Raw genomic sequence first — 6,000 nt, 5'->3', positions numbered from 1 at the left:
GTGCTGACAATCAAACCCTGTGCCTCACACATGCCAGGCAAGTGCTCTACCACTGAGTTACAGCCCCAGCCCCAGAAGAACTACTTCTAACAGAACAACCTGAATAAAGCTAATAAACCCTCACCGTAGGACAAATAGGATATAGTGCTGACTTTTAGTACTAATACTGACCCTAATTAAATGGAAAAGGTACCTGAAATTATAGACATTAAAGTTAAAACACAATACTACCACTTCAAGACTGGTGAAACTGGCCTGCTGGGTGTACAAAACCAAAACCTGGAGAGCCACATCAAGGAAGTAAAAGGGATAATGAAAAAGCAGCCAATATTTTGATCTTTGACCTCTAAGGTCAGCCACAACCCAGGGAATGACAAGGCACCCTAAGGGTCCTGCAACTTTGGTGAGTCATCTGATCGGGGGATCACAAGGACCCTAGAGAATAGGGAGCCAACCAGAGCACATTCTGCAAAGAGGAGGGTCCTTGGAAAGGCACCTGTCCCAAAACCTCCAAGGGAAGCCACATATGGTCAGCAAGACCTTGACCCATCCTGGCAGATGGCACAACTCTCAGGAAAAGGCTAAAGGAGGCAAGAGCTTCTCACAAGTTCCCAAGAGTGACCCCTGAGGAATCTCAGGGACCTAAACAATGGATAGGAACAAGTTCCTTTTGTTGTTGTTACGAGACTGATACCAGATGTGCTTGACCACTGAGCCACATCCCCAGCCATTTTTACTTTTTATTTTGAGGCGGGGCCTCGCTAAGTTGCTTAGGGCCTTGCTAAGTTGCTCAGATGGTTTTGAACTTGCAATCCTCACACCTCAGCCTTCCACATTGCTGGGATTACAGGTATGCACCACCACACCTGGCAGAACACTGTCTATTTTTTGGTCAAGTTGATCTTAAATACTTGAAAGTAAAGTATAAACCAAAACACAGTTACACACTTAAAAAGCAAGATAATGTTCTTTTAATATAACTCGAGTTAACACTTGTATCAGCTCTCCCAAAAGTAAGTAAAATTGGAGGCTATAAAGGAAGGGTTCTTATGTGGGAATGTCTGACAATAATTATCACAAAAGACTGCTAGAGTCACAAGCTTGTCCTGAGTCAATTTGAGCCTGATCTCATATACCTACAAATTTTTCCAACTTCCTACATAGGTGGTCTTGATCTGTGTTTCTGTTTTTCACTGTTTTGATTATCTAGCCCCAATATTTATCGCTCATCTTGGTCTAAAAAGTGTAACGTTCCACGTGGAAGCCCTAAACTAACTTTACCAAGACAGCCCTAAATGGTACAGCTAAAGGGAATCCCTCTATAAACACAGAGGTCACCAGGCATGGTGGCAGATACCTGAAATCCCAGTGGCTCAGGAGGCTGAGAAAGGAGGATCGCAAATTTGAGGTCAGCCGCCGTAACATAGCAAGTCCCTAAGCAAACAAGCAAGAAACTTTCTCAAAAAAAAAAAAAAAAAAAAAAAGGCCTGGGGTGTATCTTAGTGATAAAGGATTCCTGGTTTCCTTGGGTAATTACCTGTTACCTACAGGAGAAATGCAGGCTGAAATAATGACAATCAGAGGAACGCACGTTACCCTGAAAGTGAAACTTGTTTTACACTGATTTCGTGACATACACACAGACCAGATACTAGAACTCAGGGAGATAAGGATAATTCCCCTAGACATAAAATCTGTAAGAACAGGTTCCAGTTAGAACCAGTCAGCCTGGACCAAAGTGACCTAGAATTGTCACAACAGTGTGTACCACTGGTCTTCCTACAACTACTAATACTATAAAAAGGTAAAAAATGAACACAGAGTTAATTAGAACAGTATTTTACAGAAATCCGATGGCATTAGATATCTTAACTACAGCTTAAGGGGACACCTTTGCCATTCTAAAAACTAAATGTTGTGTCTCTGTTTCTAACAACTCTGCTAATATTTCTAAAGCCTCGACTGGTCTCCAGCCCCGTTGGACAGCACCTTCAGCCTGAGAGAGGAACTTTCTTCATGGTTTTCAGAGAATGGCTGGTAAAACGGATGGCCTTTGTGCCAAGTGTTTACAGAAAATCATGTTTTGCCTCTTGTCACCTTACATGATCCCTGCCCTATGTATGCCTCATCCAGTCACCAGGCACCCACCACCATGGGCCCCTGGACTCTCTGATGCTGCATACCTTCACCTGTCCATGCCCCACCTGATAGAGAAGGAGGTCACGTCCACTTCCCCACCTCTCAGCAGAAAGCAGCCAGGTGTCAACACTCAAATGCCCTGAAAGAACCTAGGAACCCGAAGTCCTCGAGGGGGAATGAGAGGGGACGGACAGACAGACGTGAGAGTGGAACATGAGGTTAAGGGAATAATTCTGTAACCAGGCCCACCGTGCTGACCCCACATGCTTTCACCTTTGAAAAGCAGTTGACCTGCAGCCCTACCTGGAGTGAGTCCACAGGATATGTCACATTCCTCAGGAAACCACCTGTTACCTGCAGGAGGGACATAGGCCAAAAATAACGTCGATAAGAGGAACACAGGTAACTTATTTTTCACTGGTTTTGTGACACTTACACAGACCAGATCCCAGAACTCAGGGAGATAAGGATAATTCCTCTTAATTACAGAATCTGTAAGAACAGGTTCGGATGAGAACCGGTCAGCATTGGCCAAAGTGACCTAAAGTGGTCGTGCACAGTGGGGATTTGAGACCCTGATGTCATCCTGCTGTCAGTCAAAAGTCAAAAGGTGAACCTGGACGGGACTCTCTGGAAACTTCCCTGGGACCCCCACCACCACCCACAAAACTGAAGGACGGGAGAAATGCTGCCCCTTTCCTCTCTGAGAGTGCCCACTCTCTCCCTTGAAAGTGTCCCCTCTCCCCCTTTCCCACCCCTTCTAATAAACTCACTGTTTCTCTGAATGAAGTGTCTGAAATCTTTCCGACCTGATTGCAAGAATCAGGATTTGAAAGGAGGCCTCCTTGCTGCCTCTGTTTCTGGAAAGGCTCCAGACAAGTAACTCTATTGCCTACTTGTTCTCAGAATGGAGCTTCCCTCTGGGGAAGGACTGTCTGCTGGGGTCCCCAGTTTTGTGCCTTTCCAGGAATCACCCTCAGCCCGCGGGAGCCCGCCACCCACGCTTGCGCCCCTCTGCTGGGGCAGCACCATCTCTTTTTGCTGGCATTTGAGCTCACTGCTCCATCAAAAGAACTTAAAGCTAGGTGCAGGGGTACAGGCCTGTCATCCCAGAGACTGAAGAGTTTGAGGCATGAGCTTGGGGAGAATCCCAAGTTCAAGGTCAGCCTGGGCAACTCAGTGAGACTTGGCGCAAAATAAAAAATAAAGAGAGCCGGTGGCGTGGTTCTGTCATGAAGTGTCCCCACCCCCACCCCCTGTAGCATCCAGAAGTCAGGTTGGCAGGAAAAGTTTTGTGCAAAGGCAGCTCTGAGAAAGGGAGAACTTTTTGTCTCAAATTTCTATCTTCAGGTGCTCAACTTGGGGGTGAGCAAAGCTTTTATAAAAGAATCGGCAAAGTGGGACCCCAAGCAGGAGCTCTACGAGTGCAGACTTAGTGAGCTGGAGAACCTGGGCCTCAGCTTCTTGGGCATCTCTCCTCAGCACGAGGAAGATTTCGTTTTCACTTTGAGGAAGTTTAGAATTTGGAGCTTTCACAGGGCACCGTTTCAAATCCTGCAGAAAAACAAGTTATCAGGAAGTTGTCCTTAACTTCAGAGGGCATAATTTCTTAATGCCTGCTTCCTCCTTGCTGTGGTTGAGGACTGTCCCGCCGGTGGTGAGGCCCGGGCCTCTGTTGCAACCTCACTGTGCTCACCTTCCCCCTCCGCCCTCCCCTGACGCCCCCGCTGCTTCACAAGTGTGCTGGGGGGCGTGCCCCCTGAGCCCATCTGCACCGCACCTGTCCTCCCAGGCAACCCCACCCAGAGAGACGGCAGGTGGGAGCCACACCACAGCCCGTTTTGCAGGGTTGGTGATAGCTGCTGGAGTCCTGGGCTGAGGGGGCTTCAGAAGTCCCCATCTGCCAGTGATGTCTGCTATGGCTGACAGAGAGGGAGTGTGGCCTTGTGTGGCACACATTCCCAGTCCCTGCAGTGTCACTGATACCCAACAAGCTGGGGGCAGTTGTGGGAAGGAGAAGCAGGCCAACAGCGTCAGAGGCTAAAGGGAACAAGGTACTGGTGGACTTTCAGAAGAGGAATTGACTATCTGCAGTCAGCGCTCCCAATCCGTGGGTTCCACATCCATGGATTTGGTCAAGCATGGGTGGAAAAAAATACTCGAGAAAGTTCCAAAAAACAAGACTTGAATTTGCTATGTGTTCAGAGTAGACTGAATCCAAGTAAATGAAGTGACGTGTAGACACCGTGCAGGGTATTTTAGGTCATCTAGAGGTGATGTATGTGAAGGACGTGCAAGTGACAAGCAAGTCCTGCACCATTTTATACAAGAAACTTAAGCTTCGGTATCCACAGGGTTCCTGAAACCAATTCCCTACAGATACCGAGGGCTGATTGTAGTTTCCAAAAGTCATTTGGGGGACCTGGGGATGTGGCTCAGTGGTAAAGCACTTGCCTGGCATGTGTGAGGGCGTGAGGGCTCTGGGTTTGATATTCAGCACTGCATAATGAAAGCCATTTGGGGCCAGGCTTGGTGGTGCACACCCATACTCCAGTGACTTGGGAGGCTGAGGCAGGAGGATTGAAAGTTCCAGGCCAGCCTGGGCAATTCAGGGAGACTCTGTCCCTAAATAAATGAAAAAGAGGTGGGATGCAGCTCAGTGGTAGAGCACCCCTGGGTTCAGTTCTAACTACTGAAAAAACAAACAGACAAAAAAATATAACAACAACAACATTTGGTTAAAAAAGAAAAACAAATTAAAAAGTAAGAAAAGAGCCAGGTGTGGTGGCACACATTTGTAATCCCAGCAACTCAGGAGACTGAGGCAGGAGGTTTACAAGTTCAAGGCCAGCCTTGGCAATTTAGCAAGACCCTGGCTCAGAATAAAATGTAAAAGGGCTGGGGATGTGGCTCAGTGGTTAAGTGCCCCTGGATTCAATATCTGGGAAAAAAAATAAGTAGGAAAACACACCAAAAAAAAAAAAAAAAAAAAAAAGCCCTTTAGTGGAGGGGGTGGGCTGGGTCGGAGGGAGTTGGGAGGGCAGTGTAGACAGAGCGAGTGTAGACGGCTCAAGGAGCAGGCAGTGAGAGGAAGCTCAGAGGAAGCTCAGGGTGGGGAAAGAGCTCCCTTGGGACATATTTATGTTCTGAGGGGGAAAGTCCGCGCAAGGGGAGGCTGAGATTTAGAAAAGGAAAGGGCGATTGAGAAAGTCCTGGGGGGCTATGTTATCAGGGGGGAGCGCGGGTGGGACGTGGGCACTGATCCACCCAAATGCACAGACGATCAGCCTGTCCTAGAGGTCACAGGAGATGGCCAGCAAGGGGCTTAGGCATCCATCTGGCCCCGGGAGGGTGATGACAGGAGCGTAGCAGTTAAATTCACCAAGAGGAGACGAGAACACAAGGCCTTACCCACGGGACCTTCCTCCTTAGAGACGGGGGACGGGGAAGAATGGGCACCACACAGGAGCACGTCCAGAACCAGAGGCTTCCGCACTGCTGAGAACTGGGGACAATAAAAACCTGAATGAGACGCGAGCAGCCGACTGTCGAGAGCTAGTATGAGTGACAGGATCCAAGCATGTATTTGGCTGTTTTTTTTTTTTTTCCTTTCTCCTACAGTACTAGAGGTTGAACCCAGGGCCTCATGCGTGCTAGGCAAGTACTTTACCACGGAACCGGATCCCCTGCCCTTTTCCTAAATTTTATTTTAGACAGGACCTCTGGGAGCCAGTGGATTTTCCCGCCTCTGTCTCATGAATAGCTGGAATTACAGGCATGTGTCACCTTACCCAATGTTTCTGGAGACCATGTCTCTTGATGGTGCCCAGGCTGGTCTGGAATTTCTGGGCTCAAGCCATC

This window comes from Callospermophilus lateralis, chromosome 15 (assembly GCF_048772815.1).
Source record: "Callospermophilus lateralis isolate mCalLat2 chromosome 15, mCalLat2.hap1, whole genome shotgun sequence".
Taxonomy (NCBI): Eukaryota; Metazoa; Chordata; class Mammalia; order Rodentia; family Sciuridae; genus Callospermophilus; species Callospermophilus lateralis.
This window is presented reverse-complemented; position numbering follows the sequence as displayed.